The following is a 26,457-nucleotide window of genomic DNA, read 5'->3' on the forward strand; positions in this document are numbered from 1 at the left end:
GTGCTCCAGCGCAGTTCCAACGAGTGTGGATACACATTCCATGGAAGCGAGCTGAAGTGTTAGCAGTGAAGCAGGCCTTGCCAGATCCGCGTAAGAATCCAGCCGGATATTACAAGGAATTAACACAGACAGTTGAGGCTTGTATAATGAACTTAGCCGACATTGATATGTTATTTGGTAACGTAGTTCCGCAACCAGTGTGGGCTAAAATTCGTAGAGAGGATCATCAGGCTGCTTTAGGTGGTGATTGGGCAGCTATCACTGCAGCAGATGGTCAACAAATAGGTGGTGCGAAACCTGAACCTTTGATCGCTAATCTGCCAGGTAGAATAATTGATCTAATGAAGACTCTGATGCCAGCATTGCGTGTTAATTGGGACAAGTTGTCAGCATGTAGGCAAAAGAAAGACGAAAGTGTCTCGGACTTCTTCACGAGGTTCGAAGAGACTTTTGTGGATCATAGTGGTCAGGACATGAGTACAGAAGGAGGGCAAAGACTGTTTGTCGATAAATTTGTGCATAATTTGTTACCTGAATTATGCAATAAATTAAAAGACTCAGAAAGTGCGTGGGCTGTATCTACGACAGCGCAAATACTTGCAACTGCACAGTACTACGAAAATAGAAATAAAGAGGAAAAGGAAAAATCAGAAAAGAAAACGAAAGATTTAAAAACTAAAGTTCTTTTGCAGCAGGCGTATCCGCCTCGCGCGAACCAGACTAATACGCAGCAGAACTCATACCAAAGGACAGATTATAGTACATCAAGACCTCAATATCAATGGAATCAATGCGCGTACTGCAAGAAAGAGGGTCACTATAAAAATGAATGTCCAATCTTAGCGCAAAATAATGCAGCAGCAGCTCAGAGAGGTCGTGGTGGTTTTGTGCAGAATTCTAGAGGACGAGGACGAGGTGCTATGCCTCCACAAACTAATGATCGTCCATCCAATCACTTTGATCAACGAAATGGACAATCTGTTCAGCAAAATAGATCTCAGCAATATCTTGTTGAAGATTATTGTGAAGTAGAAGAGGGTTTTCAACAAAATGGGTACTAGGACAGCCATGGACAGAGAGAGGGAGTAGTATCAGTTCCAGTGGATCAGAGTGGGCCTTATGTCGCAGTAGCAACATCAGGTGTAGTCGAACCGTTTCTGTTGGATACTGGTGCCGCAAAAAGTTCTATCATGCATGCGAAACTCCCTGGCGCACCTTTGTCTGGCTCAACAAATGTTTCCGTAGGTTTTTCAGGCGCCCCTGTGTACAATCCGATATCTGGTCCTTTGTCTATTTCTGTTGGACCGTGCCAATTGAAAGCACCCCTGATTTTGACGACAGGTTGTAATGAAAATCTGCTTGGTTTAGATTTGTTAAAACGACTATATGCGACATTGTACTGCTCTCCAGAAGGAGTACAGCTTACACTGGGTAAAAACATCACCTCTCCGATGTACTTGTCAATGGACGCACTCCCGCCGGAGCTCCGTTCACTCCCTGATTCTCTTTGGGCGACTGGTCCTAATGATGTAGGTCTCCTAGAAATTCCACCGTATGTAGTAACTTTGAAAGCAAATGTGAAATTTCCAAGAATTCCCCAGTATAAAATATCGAGTGAAGGTGAGCGTGCACTTTTATTGATTGTGCAAGACTTGATTAAGAAGGGTGTAGTTGAAGAAACTAGAGGAAATGTCTGTAACAGTCCTGTATTACCGATTCTGAAGCGAACTGACCCTACAAAACCTCCAGTTTATAGGTTTGTCATAGACCTTAGAGAAGTTAATAAGATTGTAATTCCGCAGTTTCCTGTAGTGCCAGACATTACTGCCTTGTTAACATTGATACCTGCTACAGCTACATGGTTCTCAGTTATAGACCTAAAGAATGCTTTCTTTAGCATTCCGATAGCCGAAGAAAGTAGGGATATTTTTGGCTTCTGTTTAGGAGGTCGCAGTTTCAGATTTAAACGCGCTCCACAAGGCTATTGTGAAAGTCCATCCATTTATAGTCAAGCTTTAAAAAGTCAGTTAGATTCTTTTGTCCTTCCTCCAGGTTCGGCTCTAGTGCAGTACGTAGACGATCTTCTAGTGGCTGCCGATGACAAGGAAACTTGCAAAGCAGCTACGATTTCGTTATTGCATCATTTGTCTAATTTAAATCATAAGGTGTCTCCTTCCAAGATGCAATACTGCTGCCAAGAAGTAACCTACCTAGGTCACCTCTTATCAAAGGAGGGAAGGAAGTTGACCCCAGAAAGAATAAAAGCAATTACGCAGATGAGTGTTCCACGCACACAGAGAGAAGTACGTGCCTTCCTAGGTATTACCTCTTACTGTAGGCAGTGGATCCCAAATTTTTCTCTTTTAGCGAAACCATTGGTAGCCTTGACTGGGAAAAATGTTCCGAGTCCGGTGCCATGGTCTGATGAATGCCAAGAGAGTTTTACTGAATTACGAAAAGCATTGTGTTCAGCTCCTGTATTAGGTACACCTGATTACAGCAAGCCATTCACGCTCTACGTTCACGAAAGAGAAGGTTGCGCGTTGAGTGTTCTGACACAGAAATTTGGTGATGAACAATATGCTAGTGGTCATGGTTCCTCATGCAGTGGACACACTCATGAACCGAACGAAGACTCAACACCTTACTAGTGCGAGATTATCCGGTTACGAGCTGACATTATTAGCGAGTCATATTCAGATCAAAAGATGCAATGTATTGAATCCAGCAACATTGTTGCCGACTGATCAAGAATCGAGTGATTCTGAGCCACATGACTGTTATTTCAAAACGGAGGAAGAGACAAAAGGACGTATCGATTTAAAAGATACTCCCCTGTCCGACCCAGATGGTACGCTGTATGTGGACGGGTCATGTTTTAAATTGGAGAATGGTGATGTGACTGCTGCCTATGCGGTAACGACTTTGAAGACGATTGTGGAGACTGCAAGAGTGAGTCAGAATTCTGCCCAAGCTGCAGAATTAATAGCTCTAACGAGAGCGTGTGTTTTAGCTAAGGGAAAGAGAGTGAATGTGTTTACAGATAGTCAGTACGCATTTGGCGTGGCCCATAGTTTTGGCCGGTTGTGGAGAGAAAGAGGTTTCATTACGTCCCATGGGACTAAGATCCAACATGGTCAGCTAGTTAACGACTTGTTGGAATCTCTAACCTTGCCGACTGAAGTTGCGATTGTGAAGTGCAGTGCTCATAAAGCAATCACGGATGATGTTGGTCGTGGGAATGCCTTTGCTGATGAAACTGCTAAACAGACAGCTAGAGACACGATGAGTAGAATGTACGTTGCTACGTCTGCAAGATGGATTGCTGAGTCTGGAATGTGTGAGGACACTATGGAAAGTGTGAAAGAGATTCAGAAAGAAGCGACTGAGGAAGAGAAACGTGTATGGAGAGAAAGTACGGGCAAGTTGGACTCGAATGGATGTTGGATTGATTTGACAGAACAGCAGCGTTGGATGTTGCCTAATGCATATGTGCTTGCAGTAGTGACGATGGCGCATGGAGTGGCGCATATAAGTTCTAAAGGGATATGTAAGATGTTAGCTCCGGTTTGGAAGAATGAGGGAATCAGTAAGTGTGCAGAGAGAGTGGTGAAAAATTGTATGGTGTGCTTGATGCATAATCCTGGCAAGGGAACTCCAACTCCAGCTGGTCATTTCGCTCCTCCTTCCTGCCCCTTTGAAGTGATTCAGTTAGACTTCATTCACATGGAACGCTGCAACAATTTAAAATACGTCCTGGTGGTAGTTTGTGCTTTTTCCAGGTGGATAGAAGCATACCCACTAAAGGACAACACTGCCCTATCAACTGCCAAAATTCTTCTCAAGGAATTTTTTCCTAGGTTTGGAATGCCACGGATTGTATGGTCAGATAACGGAAGTGAGTTTATAGGGAAAGTTATGCAGAGTGTGTGTGCTGGTCTAGGAGTGAAACAAAAATTCCACAGTGCAAACCATCCCCAATCTGCTGGTTTAGTCGAGGGTTACAATGGCACTCTGAAGCTTAAGATAGCCAAAATACAAGCATCCACAGGTTTAGCCTGGCCAGACGCACTTCCTTTGGCCTTGTTATCAACGAGAGCAACGGTGCATTCTAGAATAGGGCTTTCTCCCTATGAGATTGTGTTTGGCCGCCCGGCAAATATCTGGGGTGTGCCAAGGCCTAAACAATTGTGCTCCATTGAATATCCTATGTTGATAGACTACCTTTACGACTTGACTGCTAAATTGAGTCTTATTCATCAACAGGTCTTCGATGCTTTGCCAAAACCTCCGGAGAGTCCAGGGCATCAGCTGAAACCCGGCGACCACGTGGTGGTCAGAAATTTTGCGAGGACAAAGAATCTTCAGCCTCGCTACATCGGCCCCTTCCAGGTCCTACTGGCAACAAGGACAGCCGTACGTGTCGCTGGCCGTAAACATTGGATTCACGCCTCTCATGTAAAGCGTGTTCCTTTGCCGCTGCCTTACGACGACTGGGTGAAGAAGGGAATTGGTGCCTCCGAAGCTGAAACAACTCCGAAATTTGTCCCTTTCAGCGATGCCGATTTGATTACTGACACTTTGAAACCTGACTCTCCTCCTGAAAGGACTCCTTTGAACACTGAACATTTGTCTCCAGCATCAGAAGAAACTTTGCTATCTGCGAACTTAAACTCTGCAACAGCTGCTAGTAATACACTATTTTCCGATCAGACAGTACCAGCGAAGAAGAGATACAACCTTAGAAGCCATAAAAAGGACTAATAAAGCAGGCAACTGCATATTGTGATTTTGATATATATATATATTGAACTTTTGCCTTCAGCCAGGAAGTTTGCTATTGTTTTATTGTTTTTAAAATTGCCTTGCCGTCTGGGTAGCCGTAGGGTCGTGGCTGTGTGCCTAGTTTGAATTTGCAGGGGTCTGACACAAGGTCGATCTTTCTGTTGGTTCTGGGAACTCCCAGGGCTGATAGAGGCATTTTCATCTACGTACACATCATCAGTGGTCGCGAGCGGATTGTAGAAGATGGAGCTTCCTGCGCTGCAACGAAAGAATGTGATTTACGTTCGCAGAAACAGACTTAATAGAATTCTTCACAGCAAATGTTTCTTGATGCAATGTGCCGTTACATTTTTGATTGTTTTAGCAACATTGGTGGGTGGAATCGTCTTTAGCATAAATTTGATTTTTGTGCCAGTTTCTACAGTACCTCCCCTTGATCCTGCTATTTCTACTGTTTCCTCTATACACTCTTTTCACTCGTTTCCGGAACATGAGCAAGCCAGACGCTCAGAATTCACCAACAACACTTTTGTACAGCTCTTGCACCAACACCAACTGGTAGTTAACACTACAGACTGCTGGGTATGTGGCTTGATACCTCACACTATGGATAAAGGTATTCCATATCTGGTTTTGCCTTACAGCTATAATGGATCATTTCAGGCCTTCCAAACCATCTTTGCTTATGCCCTAGAAACTTATCCTCCACGTCCCCCACGTTCCACTAAATACAACTCTGCTAACAAAGCTTTAGTCCAGGGAATTATTGACATGGTCAAGGACGTCAATAATACTCCATCATACCCTAGAGACGAATTGCGAGTATATTTAAGTTGGAACACTTCAGAGTATCGCCTTAGTTTAGGAGAAAGCAAGCGTAAAAGCTCAACTCCAATCTGGGTCGTACCTCACCGAGGTCAGGTCTGTTTGCAAGGTACGTTATACTTGCAGATCGGGGTGGGGTATGCAGAATGATCCAATCAAGCTGCTGTGTCTTTATTCCTAATAATGCTCCAACAGTCTACGAGGCGATCTCTAAGTTGCACAAGATTTCGGACTCCATACATGTAGACAAGGGAAACTGGTCCTTCATGGAGTGGTTTTGGACTCTGATCTCAGCGTGGGGATGGAAAGTTCTAATGGTCATTGGTGTCATCCTAGTATTCCTATTCTCATGTTGTCTGATTATCCAGTGTGGTCCTGCTCTGTGTAGTCTTTGTGCTACGACTTGTCTCAGAAAACCACCTGCGTTTGGAGAAAAGACATGAGAAAGGATGATGATACAACAACATGTCACTGATCTGATGAGCATAGAACTAGATTCTGACATAGACTGAGTAATTGCCTATGTAAGGGCAAAAGGAGGGTCTGAGGTTCCGTGAGGTTCCGTGACGGTTCCGTGACGACTTGAACCCGTGTTTTCAAGTTTGTCGGAAATACATAATATTGGTATCAGTGAACCGCAAATGATCCATTTAGTATATCCTAGTGTTTTCGCTACGCTACGAGCAAGAGCACTCCTTCCATTGACATATTTCTGATATACCCACGGCATCCATCTTAGATCATGGCCGCCATTTTGTGTTTCCTTGCCCTCACATATGCAATAGCCTCTGATCATTTCATTCACTCCACTTTGATTAAGGACACGTAGCCTTAGCCGGAGATTCACCTCTTACATGACACGTGCACCTTAAACCAGATCACGCTGTAGCTGCATGACTCGACAAAGGCTGCCTCCTCTGCCCGAGGCCAGTCTTGCCAAACTGGTCCTCGTGTCCATTGTATCTGATCATGATTAGGCGGCCGAAGCCGGTAGCCTTGCCCATTTACAACCCACAAACATCCCTTATCCCACTTTTCTATCTTCCACACCTGGCTCTGTTTCTTTCTTTCTGAATCTTTATTAGGGGGAGGTAACGAACTTTACGATGAGGCGGTCCGGGTCCTGAAAGCAATATTGACAGGGGATTGTGATGAACTAGTGGGAACCCCTCTTCGTAGATGTTTGGTATCAGATTTTATCGACGGTTCCTGTGTAACGTCAAATATTTATTGTTTAGAGACACAAAGGTTTGGGAATGTACCGACATGTGAAATATTTGCCTAGAGCACAATTTTTAGTATATAAGGAGCAACCCACTTTGTACAAATCGAACAGGCTCCTAGATTCTGCCCGTGCGTAGATTCTGTGACTTCTGTGTCCCTGCAGTAATAAACCTTTGGTCTTTGACGCCACCATCGAGAAGCCCGTGTTTCTGTTCATTTGTGCACCAAGGCAGGTGGAACTCCGGGGTCTTTGGGTGTTGTACCCTGACACCTCTGGACGGAACCAAAAAGTCCAGAACTCCAATGGGTGTGGTGGGTTTGGTAATGGCTGCCGTAACCCAGTTGGAGAATGCCTATCTGGTTTTCCTTGAGCGCACAACTCACAAGTGGCTACATACTGTTAAATATCTCTGGTCCTTTGTGGCCACCAAAATAGCCTCTTGATTAGTTCTTCTGTCTTGCGTACTCCCTTATGCCCTGACTATTGATGATCATGACATTTCTTCAACGCCTTACCCTAAAGTTCTGGATTTGGCAAATATAAGGCTCCATCATGATACTGCAATTGATTTCTGATATATCTTCTTGGATCTTGAGCGACCCACTCTTCCATCTCATGAGAATCTATGGCTTGTTGAATGGGATGCTCACCGGTCTCACATAAGGTTGCACTAATCACCCATTCCTTGGGAATGATGGTTTGTTCCTCAATTTTCTCTGCTATTCCTTCTGTGTCTAACCTCGATAAGGCATCGGCCTTACCATTCTTAGAACCAGGGCGATAAATTATAACAAAGTCAAACTCTGAGAAATAAAGTGACCAACGTAACTGTTGTGGTGTTGAAGTTATGGAGGACTTCGGAAACTTCAAATTTCAATGATCAGTAAGAACTGTAATGGTATGTCTAGCACCCATGAGATAATTGCCTCCATTCTTTAAAGGCATCCTTAATCGCTAACAACTCTTTTTCAGTAATTGTATAGTTTATCTCTGCTGGTGATAGCTTCCGAGATCGAAAAGCCACTGTGTGCACTTGTCCAGTTCTCCTGTTTCTCCGTGATAACACTCCCCCTAATGGTAAGTTGGAAGCATCATTCTCCACATAAAATGGCTCCATTGGATCAGCATGCAGCAACACCGGAGCAGTAGTGAAGTCATGCTTCAAAGCATTGAAAGCATTTTCAGCACACGTTAACCATTCAAAATAAGTACCCTTATTAACAAGTCGAGTAAGTGGAATCAGCTTCTGCGAGAAATTCGGGAAGAACCTTGAATAAAAATTCACAAATCCAATAAAACTTTAGACTTCCTTTACTGTCTTAGGTGATTTCCAGTCGGTTACTGCTTTCACCTTCTGCTGGTCCACTGTGATGCCCGTGGATGATAATACGAAACCCAAAAACTCCACTGTCGACACACTAAAAGCACACTTCTCCAAAGTTACAAATATTGTTCTCTCTTAACTTTTGCAGTACTCTTCTCACTTGTTCTTCATGATCTTCATCAGTGTTTGAGTAGATGAGAATATCATCTATGTAGACGATGGCACATTGATCTATGAAATCCTTCAGCACATCGTTTATAAAGTGTTGATAATCTGCTGGGGCTTTTTACAAACCGTAGGGCATTACTTGGTATTCGTATAGCCCCTACTTAGTCCTAAAAGCTGTCTTCCGGGCTTCCATTCGTCGCCCTCACGAATTCGTACCAGATGATATGCTCCCCTTAGGTCAAGCTTGGTATAGACCTTAGCTTCTTTGACTTGATCTAACAACACAGAGATCAACGGCAACAGATATCTATTCTTGACAGTGAATCGAATGATTGCTCTGTAGCTGATGCAAGTTCTTAGCTCGCCTTCTTTCTCCGGAATAAAGGAAAGCGGGGAGGAAACCGGGGATTGGGATGGGCGGATGAAACCATTCTCCAAATACTTTTGAATATATTCTTTTAAATGCTCATTCTCTTTTTCTGTGAGCGCATAGACCCTACTACAAGGGAAGTTTGCTCCAGGTTCCAGTTCAATCTTACAATCAAAGGGTCTATGTGGAGGTAACTATTTTGCCTCTATTTCACTGAAAACATCCTCAAACTCTGCATAATGATGAGGGATTTCTGTATGGATTACACAGATCGTAGACCCACCTTCACACAGGTGTAAAGCGGGTGTTAGTGGTACTTGAGATTCATCTTGCTGATAACAATTCTCCTTAAAGAAAACAGAATCCGGTGCTTTACTGCGAGCAGTTCAATCAATTGTGGGGTTATGTTCTGTCAGCCAGGGTAACCCCAAAATCAATTGAAACTGGGGAGCATCGGTCAAATTGAACTGTAAGATCTCCACATGCCCATCTGCTTTCTCATCTTAACTGGTTCTGTATGATTCTAAGGGTCAGAAAAAAGGTTTTTATCCTAGGTCTGGGGCGCACTGCTATACATTAACGCTTTTTCTCAAGAAGAGTAACGATTGTCAGTGGAGTTTGAGGTGCAAAAAGGGTGAGGGGATGAACCCTATAACCCCCCAATGTAGTGTCAACCTTGGCTAACACTGTATCAACACAAAAAACAGATACCCATGCACACTCCAAGATAAGTAAAGAAACGAAGTCTTGTAGACTCAAACAATGATGTGGAGACAAAGGCATGGAAAACAAAATTACAATAGTAATATTTATGAAACAAAATCGGCGTTGTTGTGAAGTGTCTTTTAATGTTCAGACACGGAAAGGACCAGCCGACACGTGTTTTGTCGCTTTGGGCACCATCTGCCCGCGACTCTTCAGGGCTGTACAATATAGAATAGAAGCCAAAAGGTCGCTCAGTCTGTGATAATTCCAACCCGACAGGGCTCAGGACCGAATAAAATCATCTGTTTCGAAGGAGCATTTCCCGCACGAATTGTCCTTATTATGTAAATGGATAAATATGATGGTGGTGTACTTCAGTTCTTGTGGTCAAATAATGTTCAAATGCATATCGTGTGTTCATGCTCAGGCAATTCCCGTCGGTATGGAATTATCACCGACTGAGCGACCTTTCGGCTTCTATTCTATATTGTACAGCCCTGAAAAGCCGCGGGCAGATTGTGCCGCATGCGACAAAACACGGGCCGGCTGGTCCTTTCCGTGTCTGAACATTAAAAGAGACTTCACAACAACGCCGATTTTGTTTCATAAATATTACTATTGTAATTTTGTTTTCCATGCCTTTGTCTCCACATCTTTCTTTGAGTCTACACTGACTTAGTTTCTTTACTTATCTTGGAGTGTGCATGGGTATATGTTTTTTGGTTCTGTATGATTGCTTATGGGCCCGGATGATACATTGGTGCCATCAACAGCTCGAACAGCTTCACTCTTTTCTTTCTTGAGAAACTGCAATCCAGACTTACTTGAGAACTTTTGTTCACAAAAATTTCCAGTGGTTCCTGAATCCACCATCACTGAAATATTCTCTAAGTGTTGGTTTTGGAACTCAAGTGACACTGTAATCACCAAATGTGGAGAAGACGCCTGTAAAGTGTTGGCTAATAGATGATTATGTGGAGTTGGCTTTGAATCTGCACACATTAATTGAACTCCGCAGACTGGTGGTGCTGGGAGTTTTCCTTCACCGATTGCTTTGGCTTTCTTGGACAATTTCTCACAAAATGCCCTCCATTCCCACAATATAAACACAACATCTTCTGTCTTCTCTTTTCTTTTCCTTTTCTTCTTTGGATAATGGCCCACGGATGGTTCCAATTAGAATCGGCTCAGATCCTAATGAAGCTTCTCCTGTTCTTAAGCCTTCTGTCCTTATTCGATCAAATCTGGGAATGCTGGAGCGATAATCTCGTTTTCTCTTTCCTTTCCCCTCATTTTGCCCAATCTGTCCCTATGATTAACTTATTGTACTGGGACAAATAAGCTATCAACTCTCGATTCCCTAGTCGTAAGTCCAAGAGTTCATTATCGGTAGCTTGGGATGCTCTTCGTCGATCAAAATTTTGTAAGAATTCTTTTTTGAACTCTTTTAAGTCATAAAGAATGGGGTCATTTCAGGAGACTATTGCATTGACCAAGAAGCTGCATCCCCACTAAGGTATGATAGTATGAAAGCCACTCATAACTGGGCATCGGGGAAAACTGCGGGTCTACACATGAAATGTAGTGTACACTTTGTCAGGAATATTTGGGCTTTTTGTGGATTTCCTGCAAAACGCTCAGGTGCAGCTAATGAAATCACTGGTGACAAGGAATGAATGACTTGTGTACTTAACTTGGGTTGCGTGCCGGGATCCGTTACCTTACTAAAAACTTCATCGTGTAAAACAAAAGATTTATAACTGGGACCAGCCCTGCCTCATTAAATTTTATTGCCAAATCTGGGGTTTCTCTTCTGGCCATTAAAATATCTTGCCTTAAATCCCTATTCTCATACCGAACTGCCACTAACTTTTTTTGTATTCCCTCTAGAATTTCATTTAGTCTCTTTAAATCTAGACCTTCCGTCATTCTGTCCAGGTGCATGCCTTAACTTGGGCACTTCACTCGGTCAGGATGCCTTTTCAGCCCACTTGCATAGAGACAGAGGGACGTAGGTCCCAACACCCCTCTAAGGCTTCTCAGCTGCCAGTAAATTAACCTGCTACGTCAAATTGTTTGGTCGGCCCCAGGGTCAAACAAAGTAGTCATGCTCACTCCACCGTTTTTGTCTATGTAAGCTGCAAGCAGCCTACATACAGAAAATGGCCCTGCCGGGGCGCTCTCCGCTGCGCCTAACCAATCACAAAGCGTTGTGATTGGATTAGGGGATCAGGAAGAGGGAGGCTGCTGAATGGGCGCCAGGACTCCTGAGCAAGCAGGCTGAGGCGGCGGCACGTGATGCGGTCCCGGAGGAAGCAGGTACATTTTTTATTTTATATAGATAAGATACTGATTACCCCCCCGGCGTGAATTCACCCACTTTGCCGGCCGTGACTGTTTATATGACACCATGGGATTCGATTAAACGTTCCCACCATAAATGCTTTTTCTTCCTAAATTTATGGAACCCAATCATTGAAAACAATTGGGCTATATATCAACAGCAGGGATCCTCTTTGATTGGCAGTGCATGGAAGCCCTGTTTGCATGAGTTTGCGTATTAATATGCCAAGGTTTTTACGTATAGTGTGAACTGATCACCATTGTTTCTCAAGCTGAGAAAACCAAAAGCGTTCTCTGTTAACAAGCAAGATGCTATCATGGTTTTCCAATGTACCTTATCCTCCGACCTCTGACGCATTTTGTAGAGAAGGCTTGTGCAGTGGTGTAACGAAAGTTGAAGGGGCAAGGTACACAGAGGGGCAATCGCTCTGGATTTAATCTGGAGCTCTCCGGCGTGAGCACAGTGCTGAGGAGGCCCCCCGTACTGCGGGGGACATGGGGGCTTGTGTTACGCCCCTGGGCTTGTGTCATTGCTAACTACTCAGGAACTTTCTTTTCATAACTGCATAGCCACATAACAGTTGAGCTGAAAAAGAAACCAGAATAAAAAGAAGATGGCGTTTTCCCAAGTGCAGTATGGGTTAATAAAGATAGTCTGTGAGACTCAAACATGGTGCACATAAAGCCGCCCAACCAGGGTAGACGATATGGTTGTATCAACATCTAGTGCAGGTCTCTGCATCAACAACGTTCTTTACTAATCTCTCAACTGTGGATTACTGTTAGCATCCAAAATCCCGGAGTCTCTGCACTGTAAAACCAAACAAAACAAATCAAACTTGAATACAATATACATCGCATGTGCATATTTACTGATCTGTTGTCTCTTGCAAGCGCTATTCCATTCTGATTCAAGTGCCTGGCCTGGCCTGCAAGAACTCCCTGCCTGTTTTCTGCCTCCCGCTGAGGTGCTAGTTTCCTGCTTGGGAATCAGCATCTCGTCTGATAAACCATATTATCTGCCGTTTTAAAGAGCCTGCCGTGTTTTATGTTGATATTATCTTAATAGCCTCCCCTGCTTCGGAATAAGATCTTAATAACCCATCCTCCAATCCACCCTGCCAGGGACGTATCTGTGCACTAGGGATTGTCTTCCCTGCAGTGTCTCTAGACCAGATGCCAGACAAGCAGGAGGCATCTCACACTCTCACTGCCTGTTATGTGTGGCTCAGTCCTTAATCTTTATGAATGTGAACTTTGTTATTAATTTCCTGCTAACAAGCTGTGTGGCTAGACTCTCAATCACTGAGGCTGCAGAGGCACCAGAAGTCCTCTGGTGGGTGTGGTCTGTCCGTGTTTTGTGCAAGGCATCAGTAGTATTGACGAATATGAGTCAGGAATTTGAATAGTGGGATTACACTCTCAAATTCGCTTGAAAATGCACTGTTTGCTCCCCCGTAGGTTGTTCCATCTCGCTCGCTACGCTCGCTTGCCACAGTGAAGTACAACAATAGTTTTACGCCTCACCACTTTCAAATGTCAACAGCTGCCACTGAGAGAAAGCCCAGGTACCTCTAGTTTTCAAAAGCTTCCTGCACTCTGCTGGTGCAGGCAGGATGTTTATTCTCTAGTTGGCATTTGCCAGGGGATGTTCAGATCCAGTGGTTGAATTAAACCTTGGAGCAGCACTTGTAGCGTTGACTCTTGGAGTCTTGTAGTGTGTGCTGGATGAGGTAGAACTGTCTTAATGTTCCACGGAGCTCGGAAAATTCAGACTCGCCATCCTCTCAGAGCACGAGGTCTGTGGCTTGACCAGTAGATCTGCAATAAAGAAGATGACCTAGACCAGTTCTACCTCACCCGACCATTGAACTGATCATTGAGGAAAGAAGCCCTTGTCTGGGAAACAGATCTACACAAGGTTCAGCTGACAGAAGTCCTGCCCCGAAGGAAGCTCTGCGCAAGGCACAGCTGACAGAAGTCCTGTCTGGAAAGAAGATTGCACAAGAGGAAGCTGACAGAAGCCCTGCCTGAAGGAAGATTCACACAAGGTGCAGCTGACAGAAGTCCTGCCTGGAAGCAAGATCTGCACAAGGCAGAGCTGACAGACGTCCTGCTTGGAAGGAAGATTCACACAAGGTGCAGCTGACAGAAGTCCTGCCTGGAAGGAAGATCTGCACAAGGCACAGCTGACAGACGTCCTGCTTGGAAGGAAGATCTGCACAAGGGGCAGCTGACAGACGTCCTGCTTGGAAGGAAGATTCACACAAGGTGCAGCTGACAGAAGTCCTGCCTGGAAGGAAGATCTGCACAAGGCACAGCTGACAGACGTCCTGCTTGGAAGGAAGATCTGCACAAGGGGCAGCTGAAAGAAGTCCTGCCTGGAAGGAAGATCTGCACAAGGGGCAGCTGACAGAAGTCCTGCCTGGAAGGAAGATCTGCACAAGAGGAAGCTGACAGAAGTCCTGCCTGGGAGGAAGATCTGCACAAGGTGCAGCTGACAGAAGTCCTGCCTGGAAGGAAGATCTGCACAAGGGGCAGCTGACAGAGGTCCTGCCTGGAAGGAAGATCTGCACAAGGCACAGCTGATAGATGTCCTGTCTGGATGGAAGATCTGCACAAGGGGCAGCTGACAGAAGTCCTGCCTGGGAGGAAGATCTGCACAAGGCACAGCTGACAGAAGTCCTGCCTGGGAGGAAGATCTGCACAAGGGGCAGCTGAAAGAAGTCCTGTCTGGAAAGAAGATTGCACAAGAGGAAGCTGACAGAAGCCCTGCCTGAAGGAAGATTCACACAAGGTGCAGCTGACAGAAGTCCTGCCTGGAAGGAAGATCTGCACAAGGCACAGCTGACAGACGTCCTGCTTGGAAGGAAGATCTGCACAAGGCACAGCTGACAGAAGTCCTGCCTGGGAGGAAGATCTGCACAAGGCACAGCTGACAGACGTCCTGCTTGGAAGGAAGATCTGCACAGGGCACAGCTGACAGACATCCTGCCTGGAAGGAAGATCTGCACTAGGCGTAGCTGACAGAAGTCCTGCCTGGAAGGAAGATCTGCCCATGGCACAGCTAACAGAAGTCCTGCCTGATAGGAAGATCTGCACTAGGCGTAGCTGACAGAAGTCCTGCCTGGAAGGAAGATCTGCACAAGGCGCAGCCGACTGAAGTCCGGCCTGGGAGGAAGATCTGCACAAGGGGCAGCTGACAGAAGTCCTGCCTGGAAGGAAGATCTGCACAAGGTGCAGCTGTCTGAAGTCTGGCCTGGGAGGAAGATCTGCACAAGGGGCAGCTGACAGAAGTCCTGCCTGGAAGGAAGATCTGCACAAGGTGCAGCTGACAGAAGTCCTGCCTAGAAGGAAGATCTGCACAAGGGGCAGCTGACTGACGTCCTGCCTGGAAGGAAGACCTACACTAGGCGTAGCTGACAGAAGTCCTGCCTGGAAGGAAGATCTGCACAAGGCACATGTTAGAATTGGGGGTCTCTAGTTGACACAGGTAGGTACTTGTGACAAATAGGGAACCTCTCCTCTAGTCAGGGTAAGAGGTAACCTCCTAAAATAACCCCTGCTCACCCCTTGGTAGCTTGGCACAAGCAGACAGGCTTATCTCAGAGGCAGTGTGTAAAGCATTTGTGAACACATACAGTAATCAAGTGACAACACTACAAATGGACACCACACAGGTTGTATATTTATAAATGTAAGTATCTTTTGTATAGATTTACCACAAGACCAAATACGATAAGAATAATCCACAGTACTATTAAAATCCAAGAGTTCTTGTTAAAAATGCTTAAATCAGGGTTCTGTGTTAGACGGTAGCCCTGTCCGGCTACAACGGTGATGAAATAACACAGAGTCTAACAATTCCAATTCGGTGACGGCGTCAGGACAGAGTCGGTGAGCTCAGAGCTTACGTTGCAAGATGCTGGCGTTGTTCGATGCAGTGCCTACAGGACACCGGGCCAGTTGTGAGAGTCGGTCACAGCTCCCTGCCTCTGTAGCCACTGAAACAGCGTTTCCAGCAGCAATCCACAAAGGCTGGTGAAGTCTACTGGTCCTGAGACATTGGTGAAGGGGCAAGCTCTGTTTCAAGCCCTTAAAGATCCTTCACAAGTCGAATAAAGTGCACAAAAAGTCTCCTTTCTTTGGCAGTCAGGCAACCACTGCAGGCCAATACCCCAAGCAGCACTTCAGCTTAGGGATAGTCTCCCCTCAGTTTCTTCAGGATCCTCGCCTCAGCAAAGGTTTCTTCGTGTAGCCCAAAAGTAATCTACTTTCCTGGGATCAGGGTCCCAATACTTATACACCAAAATCCTTTGTCCTCTGGGGCAGAGGGGCCTTTGCCCAGTCCAAACCAGTTCTGTAGCACTCTGGTTACATGACTCCTTCTTTCCTTGCACAGTGCAGAGCAGAAACATCGGACGCCCCGCAGGAGGTGGAGCCAGCATTGTGGAGGGAAAGCACAGCCCTGGAGCACTTTGTTGACATGATTCCTTCTCTTTTTTCATGGTTCAGGGCAGAAATATCAGACGCACCACGGGAGGTGGAGCAGGCGTTGTGGAAGGCAGGCACAGCCTTATTCAGGTCCCAGGTGCAACTCCTCCCTCCCATCTATATGCAGATATCGCTATTCACCACTTGGCTAACTCATTCTGTCTCCTGGAATCCCCCAGCCCTGTCACTCAACAACTCCAGACAAGGAATACTCAACCTAGCAGAGGCAGGCTTGGAAAGTTAGACAAGAAAATACCTACTTTCTAGAAGTGGTATTTTCAAACACAGAATGTTAAAACCAACTTCACTAAAAGATGTATTTTATCATTCTGAGTTCCGGCAAACTAAACTCGAATTTCAACCACGTTCCCTGAGTCAGTTAGGATTATAAGATGTAATAATCTAACGGCCCATTCTGGCCTATGGAGAACCGGTAGCCTTGCAATAGTGAAAAACGAAAATTGCTGTAATTCACTATTAAGACATGCCACACACATCAGGGTTTGTCCTACCTTATACTTACAATGCACCCTGCCCTTGGGCGTACGATTGGGGTGTCTGACATGAAGGAAAGGGAAGGTTTGAGGACTGGCAAGTAGGTACACGTACTCAGTCAACATGGCAGTACCGGCCTGCACACATGCTCTGCTATGGCAGGCCTTATACACATTTTACAAGGCTGCTTCTGTGGGTGGCACAACCAGTGCTGCAAGCTCACCAGCAGCATTTGGTTTACAAGCCCTGGGCACTCCTGGTGCACTGTACTAGAGTCTGACAAGTAAACCAAACCAGCCAATCATGGAATCACAAATTAATACATTAATTTACAATAGGGAGAGCATATGCACTTTAGCTCTGATCAGCAGTGGTGACGTGCCCAGAGTCATAAAACCAACAAAAACAGGTCAGACAAAATACAGGAGGAAGGCAAAACGTTCAGGGATGACCCTGCAAAAAGGGCCAAGTCCAACAACACAGCTGACAGAAGTCCTGGCTAGAAAGGAAAATATGCACAAGGTGCAGCTGACAGAAGTCCTGCCTGCAAGGAAGATCTGCACGAGGCGCAGCTGACAGAAGTCCTACCTGGAAGGAAGATCCGCGCAAGGCGCTGCTGACAGAAGTCCTGCCTGGCGGTGACCTCAAAGCAGCGAGAGACCCACAAACCACAAGATCCTACAAGCCCAGCTAGCCACACTGGACGCAATGTACATCAAAAGCCTAATTTAGATTTCAGCGGATGGTTTATTCCATCACAAATGTGACAGGCAATCCTGCCGCCCCATTAAAAATGCATTACATCCTGTGCAATTATAATAAGGCAGACAGGATATCTGTCACATTTTGATTAGGCCTTGGTGTAGTTCACGGAGTTTTACTCTGCGGAACTCCACAAAACTCTGACGCACTCTGTGGACTTCCGCAAGTGGCAGAGTTTAAGTTGCGCTGCTCTCACTGATTTTTAGTGCCAGGAGTCTGTCCTGCATTGTAAAATCCACATGAATAGCAGTATGCGTCAAGCCAGAGGGCTCTGCTGCTTTCTTCCGCTCGAATTGACATTCTAAATGAGTGGCAGCTTTATCAACGAGAATGGCAGATTTCTACACTCGCAATGAGAAATCGTGCCAGGAGGAGGTCTAGTGCGTTATATTTTCTCACAAGTGCTCGCCACCTTACTGTTGGCGAACCGCTTGAGAAAAAAAACTCTGTTCTGCGTCACTTCGTGGAGTTTTAATTGCGGAGTGGGCAAAACTTCGCAAGCTCCCCCGGCAGAGCGGAATTCTTCACCCACCCCTAGTTTTAAGGCAATAATCTGCTGGACAAACTCCTAACTAGGCCCTATGTCTGCAATAAGTGTTGTAGAAATGAGATCTATGGCCTTGTGACTATCAGGCCGTTATCTTACTTCTGATGAACCCCACAGAGTGAGTGGGCAGCCACAGGCGAGTAGGGGGGCCGAGGGACAGGAAATTAGTAAACTTGAAGATGAGAAATATGGAAAGGTAGAAATTCCCCATCACCTGTGGATAACTGACACCCCCTCCCGCTCTAACAAATGCCCATCCAGTCACAAAGTGGCACCCAGAGCCCCAAACTGATAATATCATGCCAGATGCCATGTATTGGTGGAAAAGGGGGAAAAAGAGTAATATGCCCTCATCTGCTGCGGGGATATGTCAGGTAAATTATTGGTTGTGATGGATTCTCTGTAAGTACTAAATGACTGATATTGTTGAATATTAAATTATATGAATCAACGTTTGTTTGCCTTATCTGCGCTTATAATGTAAAGGACGGGCCTTACAGTGAACCCCTTGTACTGTTTTACACAAAAGCCCCGGAAGGAGCTTCATCTTATAGAACTTTATCTACTTTAGGAAGAACTAAAGACTTGCTTTTTAAACTTGTCTTTCAGGCCAGAACCGGGTGCTGTAAGCTACACTAGTTTCAGGGAGATGGACAGATGTTATGGCGATAGGAAACCCCCCTCAACTCACAATAATGTTCCAGTCTTCCAGGTTAGAAGAAACCAGAAATGCTTGAACCAAGGGAGATGTTGAAAGTGTCAAAGGTGACTTATGACCAGCGAGTAAAGACAGGAGTTGGTATTTGAGATGATCTTAAGTGAATCGGAAAGGAACGAGAAGAAGTGTGTGAATGGAGTTACTTTTGTTGTATACTTCTTGAAGAGTTACTGGAAATTTTACAGCCCTGCCTGGTCTATCTCTTTTTCTAAAATCTATTGTTGTTTAAACGAAATCTTGACCATATGCGTCTATCTTACGCTATACCTCTAGCACTTGGGTGCCCCGTAAGCGTCCTTACTCTGTAAACCCTGGTAAATCACCTCCTGTTCAGACATTAATAAGATGTCACCTGATCAACAGAACTTTTAGTTAAATATCTGTGTATGAAAAAATATTCCTTGCTAAGTTTCAAAGGCGGTAAAGAAGAAGGAGGACACTAAGATTTTGCACTGTGTTTGCGTCACAAAAGTGGCAAAAAATGGCGCAAAATCTTTTTTTCCTAATTTACTTTCCAGCGCTAAACTTGTTTAGCACTGGAAATAACGTAAAAGTAATATGACACTGCGCATAGCATTGTTTCGCATTACTTTGTGCCATGGTGGCCTGCCAAGGGGGGTGCATGGGCATTCCCATGCAACAACTCAAGGTATCTCATGCTAAACCCAATTTACCAAATACAGTAGATTGGGTTTAGTGTGAGAAAACTGCACCCTTTTAAACTAGGTGCAAGGAAGAAGAAATGCTTTCATTTTTCGTTCCTTTTCTGACTTTGCATGCATGCCTAACTGTGCAACACGCATTCAAAGTGGAAAACGCTTTTCCTCATGTCTATCATAAACAAAATGGAATCCACTAGGTGGAAGGCGGTTGTTACCACAATGGTGGGGAGCAACCAGTGTTGTTAAAATACCCCTCACACACCAACAGGCCCCTTGGTGTCATGCTTCATCATCGGGGTCTTCGCAAACCTCTACGGGATGCGGCGTGCTACGACTTCACGACTACGTAGGAGCACTTTACGAGTGAACTATGTGTTTGGTGTGTGTGAGTACAAGAATGTGAGTGGTGAGGTGAAAGTGAATAAATAAAAAATACCTGGCACGTGAGTACCGAAATTTTTTTTATTTAGTCTCCGGCTCGTATTATTAAAAAGAGTGCTAGAGTGGTTGTGGTTTACTGATTAGGGTAACCCAACCAAATTAGTGCGTCGACATGTTTCGGAGTTATGGAACTCCTTCTTCAGGACGGGAATATGCACTACTTATCCCCACCTTACTCACATGTGTGTAGATTTTAAAGTGTGCTCTACAAAAATAAGATAAGGGTGAAAATGTACCTATCTATGTTGAATGCAAGGTCTGTTGCGCCCAATTGGCGATTCAGGACACCTGTAAACAGAAAAATCAAATAAAACAGGATAATACATGTTTTTGTTTCATACTGTGTAAATACACAGAAGGGTAACAAGGAACAAAAGTGAAGGTCCAGGAACCCAACAAAGAAAAAACCGGAAAAAAACGAACAACATATAGACTGAAACACACAATGATTCAAAGTATCTGATAAGCCTTTGAGGGTATAATTTCTGACCCAGATGTATTGCTTACTTATGAAGGGAGGTCAAATGGCCACATGAGCCACAGCGTGTTGGGGGGTCCGTTCTACCCGGTATGGCAACCTGTGAGGTATTCAAGGGAATGGATCAAAAGGTTGTAATCCCTCGAGATTGAAAGATCACACACCATTTAGCATATTCATACACTCATACACACTCACGGTTATCCCAGGACTGTCTGGCTTGCTACCCCTCCACGCGGCTCCGACGAGTACATTGATTCAGTGTCTGCCGCCTCGCGCGAAAACGGAGATATGGGGATAAGTAGTGCATATTCCCGTCCTGAAGAAGGAGTTCCATAACTCCGAAACATGTCGACGCACTAATTTGGTTGGGTTACCCTAATCAGTAAACCACAACCACTCTAGCACTCTTTTTAATAATACCAGCCGGAGACTAAATAAAAAAAATTTCGGTACTCACGTGCCAGGTATTTTTTAATTATTCACTTTCACCTCACCACTCACATTCTTGTACTCACACACACCAAACACATAGTTCACTCGTAAAGTGCTCCTACGTAGTCGTGAAGTCCTAGCACGCCGCATCCCGTAGAGGTTTGCGAAGACCCCGATGATGAAGCATGACACCAAGGGGCCTGTTGGTGTGTGAGGGGTATTTTAACAACACTGGTTGCTCCCCACCATTGTGGTAACAACCGCCTTCCACCTAGTGGATTCCATTTTGTTTATGATAATTGCTAGGGGAGACAGAATCCACTATTCCCTCTCCTTCCCTCTTTTGTTAACGATTATTTCCTCATGTCTAGGCATAGTATTTTGTACAGGAAGGGTCTCCTTCCTGTACAAAACCTATGCTGGACTCACACACACCCTAGCGCTCTATTGCTAAGGTGTTTGCATGGTGCACGGCTGCAGTAATCAGTGCCGGCGCAAGGGAAAGGGAAGGTGAGAGCCATATCTTTGAAAATATGGTGCTCTCCTGCTCCCTCCCTGTCACGCCACGCAGTGCAGCCTCGGGGCAGGGGGGACTGCGCTGCATTGCATGGAGATTTGGTAAATCTCCCCCAAAATGTCTTTTACAACCAGTTAAACATTGTGAATTCTCATTCCATTATGTTTAAATTTAGTAATTTTAAATATCTTTACATCCAACAGAAGACAAGCCTTGAATGTGTGAAATGACCATCAATAATGAAGCGAATGCTGTAAATCTTCAATAATAGCAGAAATAATGAGCTACAGTATTCAGGAAAACATCAGCGCAGTCGGCGACAGAGGAACCTGCACACAAACTGACAGATCCCGGATGAAGCATCAAGGGCAGTTCAGTAATTGTAAGACTCTGAGCTGTGCACCTCCACGCCACAAGACAAAGAAATGACCTTAGGAAAATTAAGGCAACAACAATAACACACCGCCTCCTGTATAAACAAGTGTCCAACACCAAATTTGATCATGGGGGCGGTATGATGTGATTACAGCAGTGCTCTGTTTTCTAAAATGATGACAATTCATCATTCTGTGCTCTAGGTGAATTGTAAACTCTTTGTGGCCAAATCACAGTAACCAGAGTAGAGCACAACAGAGCAGAGCCAGATAATTGATGGGTAAAGGAAAGATGAGTTCTTATATCTACAATACAACAGACTGTCCAGATTTGCATCGGCCAGAAGAAAGATACATCTTAACCTGCAAGCGTGCATAGCCATAATCCAATCTAAAGGCACAATCGCCTACAAAGACACCTTCTACGTATTAGGAGTGTGGCAAATATTTGGCGGCTATTGCATTTTATTGTTAAAACAGAAATCAAACGTGCAAAATACTGCACACATATGAAGTGGGTGAGAAAAAAACAAGTTCTTTATCAGCCATGTTGGCCCATCAGGAAATACAGTCATGGGATGTAGACCAATATATACCCGACCCACAGACACTAACCAGGAAAGAAGAATCTTACACATGCAGCAAGCGCTTTAGTTTGACATCACTTCTCAAGCTTCATCAGCACACGTACACAGGACAAAAACCATTCAAGTGCAATGAATGTGGGAAGAGCTTTAGTCGATTATCAGACCTACAAAGACATCAGCGAACACACACAGGAGAAAAACCATTTGAGTGCAATGAATGTGGGATGAGCTTTAGTCAGTTATCACATCTACGAAGACATCAGCGAACACACACAGGGGAAAAACCATTTAAGTGCTGTGAATGTGTGAAGAGCTTTAGTCAATTATCGCACCTTCAAAGTCATCAGCGAACACACACAGGGGAAAAACCTTTTAAATGCAGTGAATGTGTGAAGCGCTTTAGTCAATTTTCAGACCTACAAAGTCATCAGCGAACACACACAGGGGAAAAACCCTATCATTGTAGTGAATGTGACAGTAGTTTTTGCTTCTCTTCAGCATTAAGGCATCATCAGCAAACTCACACAGGATTCAAGTGCAGTGAATGTGCAAAGTGCTTTAGTCAGTTATCAAACCTTCAAAGACATAATCAAACACACACAGGGGAAAAGCCATTCAACTGCAGTGAATGTGGGAAGAGCTTTAGTCAGTTATCATACCTTCAAATTCATCAGCGAACACACACAGGGGAAAAACCATTCAAGTGCATTGAATGTGCAAAGTGCTTTAGTCAGTTATCACACCTTCAGGCACATAATCGAACACACACAGGGGAAAAACCATTCAAGTGCACTGAATGTACAATGTGCTTTAGTCAATTATCAACCCTTCAAAGACATAATCAAACACACACAGGGGAAAAACCATTCAACTGCAGTGAATGTGGGAAGAGCTTTAGTCAGTTATCATACCTTCAAAATCATCAGCGAACACACACAGGGGAAAAACCATTCAACTGCAGTGAATGTGGGAAGAGCTTTAGTCGATTATCAAACCTACAAAATCATCAGCGAACACACACGGGGGAAAAACCATTCAAGTGTACTGAATGTGCAAAGTGCTTTAGTGAGTTATTATACCTTCGAAGACATCAGCAAACACACACAGGAGAAAAGCCATTCAAGTGCAGTGAATGTGCAAAGTGCTTTAGTCAGTTATCACACCTTCAGATACATAATCGAACACACACAGGGGAAAAACCATTCAAGTGCACTGAATGTACAATGTGCTTTAGTCACTTATCAAGCCTTCAAAGACATAATCGAACACACACAGGGGAAAAACCATTCAACTGCAGTGAATGTGGGAAGAGCTTTAGTCAGTTATCATACCTTCAAAATCATCAGCGAACACACACGGGGGAAAACCAATTCAAGTGCAGTGAATGTGCAAAGAGCTTTAGTCAATTATCAAGCCTTCAAAGACATCAGCGAACACACACAGGGGAAAAGCCATTTAAATGCAGTGAATGTGTGAAGAGCTTTAGTCGATTCTCATATCTACAAAGTCATCAGCAAACACACACGGGGGAAAAACCCTATCATTGTAGTGAATGTGACAGTATTTTCGTGACTCTTCAGCATTAAGGTATCATCAGCGAACTCAAACAGGAGAAAAACCATTCAAGCGCAATCAATGTGGGAAGAGCTTTAGTCGATTATCAAAGCTGCAAAGTCATGAGCGAACACACACAGGAGAAACACTATTCAAGTGCTGTTAATGTGCAAAGTGCTTTAGTCAGTTATCACACCTTCAAAGTCATAAGCGAACACACGGGGAAAAACCATTCAAGTGCACTGAATGTGCAAAGTGCTTTAGTGAGTTATCAAGCCTTCATAGACATAAGCGAACACACACAGGAGAAAAGCCATTCAAGTGCAGTAAATGTGCAGAGTGCTTTAGTCAGTTATCACACCTTCAAAGTCATCAGCGAACGCACACGGGGAAAAACAATTCAAGTGCAGTGAATGTGCAAAGTGCTTTAGACATTTATCAAGCCTTCAGAGACATCAGCAAACACACACAGGGTAAAAGCCATTTAAATGCAGTGAATGTGTGAAGAGCTTTAGTCAATTATCAGACCTACAAAGTCATCAGCGAAAACACACGGGGGGAAAACCCTATCATTGTAGTGAATGTGACAGTAGTTTTCATGGCTCTTCAGCATTAAGGTATCATCAGCGAACTCACACAGGCGAAAAACCATTCAAGTGCAATGAATGTGGGAAGAGCTTTAGTCGAATATCAGAGCTACAAAGTCATCAGCGAACACACAGGGGGAAAGCATAGAAGGGCACTGAAAGTGTGAAGGGCTGTTGTCAATTTTCAATCCCACACAGTCCTCAGTGAATACACTTCTTCCTTTTACTCACATGGAAATAATCCTAGAGATTCAGAGACTCTGGAATGAACTTAAGAGCATCAAAAACAATATTGACCCATCTGAGGACATAGGCAATAGCAGAACAGTGCAGTAATTGTGAGAGGAATGAATTACGGAAAAAGATAAAAATCAAATTATATGGGACAATGAAATACCAGATGATAGAAGACCCGACTAGCAGTAAAGAAGAAAAACAGATAACAGTATTTGCAGAATTATAAAAGGGTTTGTTTCCAGTGATTGTTCACTTCTGTACACATAGCAAAGTGACATGATGTACCAGGATACACAGTGGGAGACAAGCACAATGTGGATTAAAAGAAAAGAAACATTGATGATTTTTATTTGCTGAAGAAGAGATACAAAGAAAATGTATTACTATTAACAAATGCCACTGCAGTATATGTAATGAACTAAAGCGAAGCACAGGTGTTCAATAAATAACCTATTTTTAGATATAAAAGAGCATATACCTTGTTTTTAAGTAAAGTTTGCTACATCTTTTACACACTGTTATCAGTTGATGGATCAGCTCGTGCCTTGGGCCTAATAACTAAGTGTGACCCGTAGCTCCTCTCCGACTTGGCTCTCCCTATTCATTTTGTGACTATCCAAACTCTACTTTTTACCAGAATTGAGCCTTTGTAAGCAGTAGACTCTGTTTGAAGAATGTGGTGAAATAGTGAAAACCAATATCAAAAGCATATATGTGCCAGGACAATCCGTTGCACTCCTAGCAACTCATTTTCCACACTTGATTGTCCCTTGGTCTCAAATGTTCTGAAGAATTTGTGGTATGAATGCCAGAAATGGCTGTGACAGTCATGAATCTAACGCTAACAGGAGTGTGTGGAAGATAGAGAGGGGAAAGATAAAGAGAGCAAGAGAGACAGAGAAAGGGGGAGAAAAAGAGAGAAATGGAAGGAGGGAAACGGCACGTTATTTGTACTCACCTAAAAATAGAAGAAACAGCCAAATACATGTCAATGTGTGACATCACCAGAGAAACGGGATGAACACCTGTGAATTTATATGTTTATTTTTAATACCCATAGACCCATGTCATGCCAATAAACAGGGCACAAGTAAGGAAAATAGTGAAGGAGCCCATTATCGTATGCAAATCACAATGACGTCAAATGTAGTGACGTCACAAGAAGTGATGTCAGGCCCTTATAATAATTTTCACGTGAAAGGTTGACAGCCTGTTTTAAAAACAAGAAACATGAAATAATGTAAAAATAAGTTTTTGGTTTCAGTTTTTATACATCATGGGTTTTTTCCACTATCAGTTTGTAACGAAACTCAGAAATGACTGAAAGTGTTAATATTTTTAAACAGATATGTGGAACTTGGAAATTACATTTTTAAACAGTTTTCAGCGAATAAATAAAATGTGCTTTTAATTTGCGTTTGTTTCCTGATGTTATTCTTTATCCAGCCCCTAAGCCCCAAAGTGTTTCACATTTGCAGTGTATTAAGCAATAAAAGGGCTAATTTTGTCTAGTTCTCTGTTGTGCCACTCACACAAACAAACACTCAGAGGCCTATGTCTGCAGTGCTGGGGCACAACGTAACAATTACCAGTCGCAGGCTAAGGAGCTAGGTGGAATTGAGTCCCGTTTCTAGATAATAGTAAGGGGGACCCCTTCAAACTGTAGATACCCCCAACTTGTGCCGTGCTGGTAAAGCAATAGTGAATGTGAGTAATTTACTATGAATTGAAATGAGAGAAAGAGAAGAAGAGAGCGGGGTGCAGGATATATTAAAGAAAATGAAAAAAAGAGACACAAGACTTTACCCTGTTCAGTGTACAAGC

General features: G+C 44.0%; 1 pseudogene across 1 annotated transcript in view; it reads left to right on the forward strand.

The window, feature by feature from the left end:
• LOC147736931 (uncharacterized) overlaps positions 1-26,048 on the forward strand; it is a 198,930-nt pseudogene extending 172,882 nt beyond the window's left edge. The window contains exons 5-6 of the transcript XR_015308294.1: positions 22,329-23,794; positions 24,040-26,048. The product of XR_015308294.1 is annotated as an uncharacterized LOC147736931 (transcript). The remainder of the gene's footprint in view (positions 1-22,328; positions 23,795-24,039) is intronic.
• The last annotated feature ends 409 nt before the right edge of the window (positions 26,049-26,457 follow it).

Source organism: Lissotriton vulgaris, chromosome 1_1, assembly GCF_964263255.1.
Source record: "Lissotriton vulgaris chromosome 1_1, aLisVul1.2, whole genome shotgun sequence".
NCBI lineage: Eukaryota > Metazoa > Chordata > Amphibia > Caudata > Salamandridae > Lissotriton > Lissotriton vulgaris.